This window comes from Pelodiscus sinensis, chromosome 31 (assembly GCF_049634645.1).
Source record: "Pelodiscus sinensis isolate JC-2024 chromosome 31, ASM4963464v1, whole genome shotgun sequence".
NCBI lineage: Eukaryota > Metazoa > Chordata > Testudines > Trionychidae > Pelodiscus > Pelodiscus sinensis.
In genome coordinates, this window is record NC_134741.1 from 8,040,527 (window position 1) to 8,049,326 (window position 8,800).

Genomic DNA, 8,800 nt, shown 5'->3' on the forward strand with positions numbered 1-8,800 from the left:
GTGTTAGCTGCTGCCTCAGTTTCTCCTCTGCCTGGCTTTCCTGGAAGACTGGTGGCTCTAAGAAGGAGGCGCAGTTCAACGCTCTGCCCCCACTCCTGCTACGTCCTAAAGAGACACCTGTAAAAAAGCACTCCCAGAACACGCCATTAGCAATGAGCAACACAGCGAAACCGTCCCAGGACCCAGCACCAGTGCAGGAAATCACCACACACACAGACCCTAGGATACATAGCACAGTCAGCTGAAAACACAGCGTCCAGCTCTGAAAGGCAACACTTACCTCAGGTCCGATTCCCAAGGCAAGCTCTCCTGTTAGATTCTGCCTCAGTTTCTCCTCTGCCTGGCTTTTCTGGAAGGCTGGTGGCTCTAAGAAGGAGGCGCAGTTCAACGCCCTGCCCCCACTCCTGCTATGTCCTAAAGAGACACCTGTAAAAAAGCACTCCCAGAACACGCCATTAGCAATAAGCAACACAGTGAAGCCGTCCCAGGACCCAGCACCAGTGCAGGAAATCACCACACACAGACCCTAGGATACATAACACAGCGTCCAGCTCTGAAAGGCAACACTTACCTCAGGTCCGATTCCCAAGGCAACCTCTCCTGTGGGCTGCTCCCTCAGTTTCCCCTCTGCCTGGCTGTGCTGGCAGGCTGGTGGCTCTAAGAAGGAGGCCCAGTTCAACGCCCTGCCCCCACTCCTGCTATGTCCTAAAGAAACACCTGTAAAAAAGCACTCCCAGAACACGCCATTAGCAATGAGCAACACAGCGAAACTGTCCCAGGACCCAGCACTAGTGCAGGAAATCACCACACACACAGACCCTAGGATACATAGCACAGTCAGCTGAAAACACAGCGTCCAGCTCCAATAAGCAACACTTACCTCAGGTCCGATTCCCAAGGCAAGCTCTCCTGTTAGCTGCTGCCTCAGATTACCCTCTGCCTGGCTTTCCCGGAAGGCTGGTGGCTCTAGGAAGGAGGCCCAGTTCAACGCCCTGCCCCCACTCCTGCTATGTCCTAAAGAGACACCTGTAAAAAAGCACTCCCAGAACACGCCATTAGCAATGAGCAACACAGTGAAGCCGTCCCAGGACCCAGCACCAGTGCAGGAAATCACCACACACAGACCCTAGATACATAGCACAGTCAGCTGAAAGCACAGCGTCCAGCTCCAAAAGGCACCACTTACCTCAGGTCCGATTCCCAAGGCAAGCTCTCCTGTTAGCTGCTGCCTCAGTTTCTCCTCTGCCTGGCTTTCCTGGAAGGCTGGTGGCTCTAAGAAGGAGGCGCAGTTCAACGCTCTGCCCCCACTCCTGCTACGTCCTAAAGAGACACCTGTAAAAAAGCACTCCCAGAACACGCCATTAGCAATGAGCAACACAGCGAAACCGTCCCAGGACCCAGCACCAGTGCAGGAAATCACCACACACACAGACGCTAGGATACATAGCACAGTCAGCTGAAAACACGGCGTCCAGCACCAAAAGGCAACACTTACCTCAGGTCCGATTCCCAAGGCAAGCTCTCCTGTTAGATTCTGCCTCAGTTTCCCCTCTGCCTGGCTTTCCCGGAAGGCTGGTGGCTCTAGGAAGGAGGCCCAGTTCCACGCCCTGCCCCCACTCCTGCTATATCCTAAAGAGACACCTGTAAAAAAGCACTCCCAGAACACGCTATTAGCAATGAGCGACACAGCGAAACCGTCCCAGGACCCAGCACCAGTGCAGGAAATCATCACACACACAGACCCTAGGATACATACCACAGTCAGCTCAAAACACGGCGTCCAGCTCCAAAAGGCAACACTTACCTCAGGTCCGATTCCCAAGGCAAGCTCTCCTGTTGGCTGCAGCCTCAGTTTCCCCTCTGCTTGGCTTTCCTGGAAGGCTGGTGGCTCTAGGAAGGAGGCGCAGTTCAACGCCCTGCCCCCACTCCTGCTATGTCCTAAAGAGACACCTGTAAAAAAGCACTCCCAGAACACGCCATTAGCAATGAGCAACACAGCGAAACCGTCCCAGGACCCAGCACCAGTGCAGGAAATCACCACACACAGACCCTAGGATACATAGCACAGTCAGCTCAAAACACAGCATCCAGCTCCAAAAGGCAACACTTACCTCAGGTCCGATTCCCAACGCAAGCTCTCCTGTTGGCTGCAGCCTCAGTTTCCCCTCTGCCTGGCTTTCCTGGAAGGCTGGTGGCTCTAGGAAGGAGGCCCAGTTCAACGCCCTGCCCCCACTCCTGCTATGTCCTAAAGAGACACCTGTAAAAAAGCACTCCCAGAACACGCCATTAGCAATGAGCAACACAGCGAAACCGTCCCAGGACCCAGCACCAGTGCAGGAAATCACCACACACACAGACCCTAGGATACATAGCACAGTCAGCTGAAAACACAGCGTCCAGCACCAAAAGGCAACACTTACCTCAGGTCCGATTCCCAAGGCAAGCTCTCCTGTTAGCTGCTGCCTCAGTTTCTCCTCTGCCTGGCTTTCCTGGAAGGCTGGTGGCTCTAAGAAGGAGGCGCAGTTCAACGCTCTGCCCCCACTCCTGCTACGTCCTAAAGAGACACCTGTAAAAAAGCACTCCCAGAACACGCCATTAGCAATGAGCAACACAGCGAAACCGTCCCAGGACCCAGCACCAGTGCAGGAAATCACCACACACAGACGCTAGGATACATAGCACAGTCAGCTGAAAACACAGCGTCCAGCACCAAAAGGCAACACTTACCTCAGGTCCGATTCCCAAGGCAAGCTCTCCTGTTAGATTCTGCCTCAGTTTCCCCTCTGCCTGGCTTTCCCGGAAGGCTGGTGGCTCTAGGAAGGAGGCCCAGTTCAACGCCCTGCCCCCACTCCTGCTATGTCCTAAAGAGACACCTGTAAAAAAGCACTCCCAGAACACGCCATTAGCAATGAGCAACACAGCGAAACCGTCCCAGGACCCAGCACCAGTGCAGGAAATCACCACACACACAGACCCTAGGATACATAGCACAGTCAGCTGAAAACACAGCGTCCAGCTCCAAAAGGCAACACTTACCCCAGGTCCCATTCCCAAGGCAAGCTCTCCTGTTAGATTCTGCCTCAGTTTCTCCTCTGCCTGGCTTTTCTGGAAGGCTGGTGGCTCTAAGAAGGAGGTGCAGTTCAACGCCCTGCCCCCACTCCTGCTATGTCCTAAAGAGACACCTGTAAAAAAGCACTCCCAGAACACGCCATTAGCAATGAGCAACACAGTGAAGCCGTCCCAGGACCCAGCACCAGTGCAGGAAATCACCACACACAGACCCTAGGATACATAACACAGCATCCAGCTCCAAAAGGCACCACTTACCTCAGGTCCGATTCCCAAGGCAAGCTCTCCTGTTAGCTGCTGCCTCAGTTTCTCCTCTGCCTGGCTTTCCTGGAAGACTGGTGGCTCTAAGAAGGAGGCGCAGTTCAACGCTCTGCCCCCACTCCTGCTACGTCCTAAAGAGACACCTGTAAAAAAGCACTCCCAGAACACGCTACTAGCAATGAGCAACACAGCGAAACCGTCCCAGGACCCAGCACCAGTGCAGGAAATCACCACACACACAGACCCTAGGATACATAGCACAGTCAGCTGAAAGCACAGCGTCCAGCTCTGAAAGGCAACACTTACCTCAGGTCCGATTCCCAAGACAAGCTCTCCTGTTGGCTGCTGCCTCAGTTTCCCCTCTGCCTGGCTGTGCTGGCAGGCTGGTGGCTCTAAGAAGGAGGCCCAGTTCAACGCCCTGCCCCCACTCCTGCTACGGCCTAAAGAGACACCTGTAAAAAAGCACTCCCAGAACACGCCATTAGCAATGAGCAACACAGCGAAACCGTCCCAGGACCCAGCACTAGGGCAGGAAATCACCACACACACAGACCCTAGGATACATAGCACAGTCAGCTGAAAACACAGCGTGCAGCTCCAATAAGCAACACTTACCTCAGGTCCGATTCCCAAGGCAAGCTCTCCTGTTAGCTGCTGCCTCAGTTTCCCCTCTGCCTGGCTTTCCCGGAAGGCTGGTGGCTCTAGGAAGGAGGCCCAGTTCAACGCCCTGCCCCCACTCCTGCTACGCCCTAAAGACACACCTGTAAAAAAGCACTCCCAGAACACGCCATTAGCAATGAGCAACACAGCGAAACAGTCCCAGGACCCAGCACCAGTGCAGGAAATCACCACACACACAGACCCTAGGATACATAGCACAGTCAGCTGAAAACACAGCGTCCAGCTACAAAAGGCAACACTTACCTCAGGTCCGATTCCCAAGGCAAGCTCTCCTGTTAGATTCTGCCTCAGTTTCCCCTCTGCCTGGCTTTCCCGGAAGGCTGGTGGCTCTAGGAAGGAGGCCCAGTTCAACGCCCTGCCCCCACTCCTGCTACGTCCTAAAGAGACACCTGTAAAAGAGCACTCCCAGAACACGCCATTAGCAATGAGCAACACAGCGAAACCGTCCCAGGACCCAGCACCAGTGCAGGAAATCACCACACACACAGACCCTAGGATACATAGCACAGTCAGCTGAAAGCACAGCGTCCAGCTCTGAAAGGCAACACTTACCTCAGGTCCGATTCCCAAGGCAAGCTCTCCTGTTGCCTTCTGCCTCAGTTTCCCCTCTGCCTGGCTTTCCCGGAAGGCTGGTGGCTCTAGGAAGGAGGCGCAGTTCAACGCCCTGCCCCCACTCCTGCTATGTCCTAAAGAGACACCTGTAAAAAAGCACTCCCAGAACACGCCATTAGCAATGAGCAACACAGCGAAACCATCCCAGGACCCAGCACCAGTGCAGGAAATCACCACACACAGACCCTAGGATACATAACACAGCATCCAGCTCCAAAAGGCACCACTTACCTCAGGTCCAATTCCCAAGGCAAGCTCTCCTGTTAGCTGCTGCCTCAGTTTCTCCTCTGCCTGGCTTTCCTGGAAGGCTGGTGGCTCTAAGAAGGAGGCGCAGTTCAACGCTCTGCCCCCACTCCTGCTACGTCCTAAAGAGACACCTGTAAAAAAGCACTCCCAGAACACGCCATTAGCAATGAGCAACACAGTGAAGCAGTCCCAGGACCCAGCACCAGTGCAGGGAATCACCACACACACAGACCCTAGGATACATAGCACAGTCAGCTGAAAACACGGCGTCCAGCTCTGAAAGGCAACACTTACCTCAGGTCCGATTCCCAAGGCAAGCTCTCCTGTTGGCTTCTGCCTCAGTTTCCCCTCTGCCTGGCTTTCCCGGAAGGCTGGTGGCTCTAGGAAGGAGGCCCAGTTCAACGCCCTGCCCCCACTCCTGCTATGTCCTAAAGAGACACCTGTAAAAAAGCACTCCCAGAACACGCCATTAGCAATGAGCAACACAGCGAAACCGTCCCAGGACCCAGCACAGGAAATCACCACACACACAGACCCTAGGATACATAGCACAGTCAGCTCAAAACACAGCGTCCAGCTCCAAAAGGCAACACTTACCCAGGTCCTACCAGCGCTTCGCAGGACGCTGCCCGGTGCAGGGGCGTTTCCCGGGGGCTGCTGCTGTTGCTCCGCCCAGCCCCGCAGCGGGGAGCGCCCCCGCCCCCGCCCCCGCCCCCGCCCCTCCCGGCCAGACGCGCTGCAGGGGGCGTGTTCGTGCAGGAAGGAAAGGGGCGTGGTTAAGTAGAGACCTTTTTATACCCTCCGAATTGGGCGATACCACGTGCCGGCGGCGTGGTGAGGGGGATATACGATGGTCCCCTCCGCTTTTTTGGTTTCGTCCTCTTTTGGCGGGAAAAACTGCGCCTGCGCAGAGAACGCTGAAGCGCGTCGGAATGGTCAGTGGGCGGGGCTAAGGCGCTCCGGGGCGTGGCTTAGGTGTCTGAGGCTAAGGCGGTTCGGGGCCCGCGCGCGCGGCACCAGCGGCTGCGGGGCTCGTGCTGCGGCTGCCGGAGCGTTCTCCGCCCGCTCTACTGTCGCCCCGCTAACCACGCCCCCTGCGCTAGCCCCGCCCCTCTCATCTGGGTGGGGGGAGTCCCCAGCTGATCCCTTGCGGTCGCCTCCGGCTTCTCTGCCCGCATCAGTGTCTGGCCTCGTGCCCGGGCACGTGTCGGCCAGAGCCGGGGCAGCGCCGCCCAATGGCGAGTGTCCCGGGGAAGTGGCGCGCGGGCGGGGCTGCTCCCGCAATTAAAGCAGGTGAATCGGGACCGCGCCCAGGCCGGTGGCTTTGCTGGGCAGCGCGCGGCGCCAATGGCTCCAAGGCGGCGGGTTCGATCCCCGCACGGGCCGCGGCTCTTTCCGCTGCCGGGCAGGAGGGAGTTGCCTTTCCAGTCCCCGCTGGTGTGGGGCGCGGGCAGCGAAAAGGATCCGCCGTAGAGTCTCCGGGCGCCCCGGTGCGGTAACGCTGCCTGTCTGCCGGCCGGCGCTGAGCCCAGCGGGGCGGCACAAGGCTCGGCTCCCGCAGCGAATGCGGGTTGCGGGGCAAGCGCCGCTGGGCGCGGAGAGAGAGTCGCTGCTCCCCGCGGGGAGCCTGCCTGCATCACCCCTCTCCCGGCCGCGCCAGCGTCTCCCGTCTCGGCTGCGCGGTTTCCCCGGGGCCGGCGGGCGATCCCCGCGCTGAGCGGAGCGAGCGACCTTCCGCCTGGTGCTTTTCCTTCTTCGTGGCTGTTTGCGGCACAAACTCAGGCTGGTTTGGCCGAGTCACTTTCCTGCCCCCCAGTTCTCTCCCCGGCCCCTGGAGCTGATGCCGGCAGCGCCTGGGGCCGCCCCGAGGGGCAGGTAACAGGCACCGGGGAACGTCCCCAGCCGGGGTGGGCACAGAGGGGCCGCTGTGAACGTCTCCTTAGTCCTCGCTGCGCACCCGCTGCTCAGCCTGGGCTCCCAGATCACGATATCGGAGGCAGCAGCGTCTGACCCGGGAAGCTCAGCCAGCTCTGGGCTCTGTACCCGGAGCAGAGACAGACCCCAGCCTCCTCCGCCTGCGCAGTGACCAGGGACCCCTCCCCACACGCCTGAGCCCCCCACAGCCCCCAGGTACAGCTCAGCAGATGCGAGTCAGTGGCCAGAAGGGACCCAGGCCCAGGCAGGAGTGGGACTGAAAGAAGAGACCAGAAAACGAGCAGGGGGGAGGTGGCTTTTTCTGTCTGGTTCTGACAGTCTCAATGGGGCAACTCTGCCCCCCCCCCCCTCCGCCACCGCCTGGGACCTGTCCCCATGGCTTCTGTCACGGCCTGGCAAAGGGAGGCTGAGTCCCAGCAGCTTCCTGCCCCCACCCAAGTAGCTTTTGGGGAGAGAAGGTTGAAGGAGGGAGGAGCCACTGGAAGCCCTTGGGGCTGGCTCTGCCTGTGACAAGAGAAATGAGGTTTCCCCATCACTGGAGAATGTGGGTGTTGATCCCCCTGCCTTTTGTAGGGTCAGCCAGTGCTCTGCTACTCAAACTAATCCCCCCGCCTACAATGACCCCCCTTGGTCCAGAGCTGCCTGAGGCTCCTTTCTGAAAGGGCCATTTGGGGGACCAGCTAGCTCAGCTGGTTCAAGTGTGGTGTCAATAATACCAAGGTCATGTGCTCCAGCTGGCTGCTGGACAGGTGGGATGGGGCCTGTCTTCCTTTAGTTACCTACTATGGACAGGCAAGCAGAAACAAGCAAAAGCCAGAGAGCTTAGCAGAAAGCAGGCCAGACATCTGGTAGGAGGAACCTCCACCATGCCCAGAGGCTGTGCAGGGCCAGCCTGCTGGGAGGAGACTCTGGCCACCTTCTTCCCTCCCCTCTCTCAGCTTTCTCCCTCACCAAGGGGGTAGGGCTGAAAGGGACTTGTACCCTGCATCCAGCCTGCTCAGCGGCCTTCCCCAGAAGTAGAAGAAACTTTTGGGAGGGCTCTTATCTTGACCCCATTGCACTGACCAGAGGTCCTGAATTCTTGCTCCCCCACCTCGCCCTGTATCCACCCAAATGCCGCCTGTGGGGCAGTCTCTCTGGCCCATCCTGCTCCTTTCACACTCTAGGGCAGAGCAGCCCCAGGGCTAGGGCTAAGCCATGGGTGGGTGCTGGGCGAGGGCTAAGAGTTTGCCTGAGACCTCAGGAGCCAGGGTGAGGCACCATCCCAGGCGACTCTCTGACGGGAGCAGAAGAAGATTGATGGGGGCGGGGAGTGTTGGGAGAGTGTCCAAAAGGTTGTGTAGCTTGTTGCCCTGGTGATGGGTCTGCCCAAAACACAACCCTCGCTGTGAGCAGGATTCATACCTGCACAGGGATACCCCATTGGATTTCTAGTCCAACACCTTAACCACTCGGCCATCACAGCTGGGAGCTTAGTCTGCCCCCACGGAAATGTGTCTCCATCTCAAAGGAGCAGTAGCCGGATTTGCTCCCATCTTCTCTCGCCTGCTCTCTGGTGCTGAGGGGCTGCCCCTCCCTGCTGCCCCAGCTCTTATCCCTGCAAGACACGTTGTGCAGAGACCACTGGTCTTTGTGCCACAGCACGTGCCTGGGATGCGGGACTGAGGAGTTTCCCCAAACCCCTACCCTGAGCCTCCTCTAACCCAACCCCTAGATAACACCATCCCCAAGCCACCTATGCACTCCCCTTCCACCTGCATCCCTGCCCCATCCCTGCACTGCTAGTGAGTCCACCACACTGGACCCTGCCCCGCAGAGCTGATACCCAGCAACCACCATGCCCAGTGGCCCCTCTGCCAGAGATCTCCTCCAGATATCCCCTGTGCCCAGCCCTCTTCTACCTATAGACCCCTCCCCCAGTGCCCAGCCCCCCCCCCCCCCAGACCTCTACCTTTAGCACCGGGAGGGGGGGCGGAGCCTGGCAGTGGCAGGGACC

At 58.3% G+C, this 8,800-nt stretch overlaps 1 non-coding gene across 1 annotated transcript; it reads right to left on the reverse strand.

Annotated features, from left to right (window-relative positions):
- Positions 1-8,187: 8,187 nt before the first annotated feature.
- On the reverse strand, positions 8,188-8,269 carry TRNAS-AGA (transfer RNA serine (anticodon AGA)). Its single transcript has one exon. It is a non-coding gene; the product is annotated as a tRNA-Ser (tRNA).
- Between the last annotated feature and the right edge of the window lie 531 nt (positions 8,270-8,800).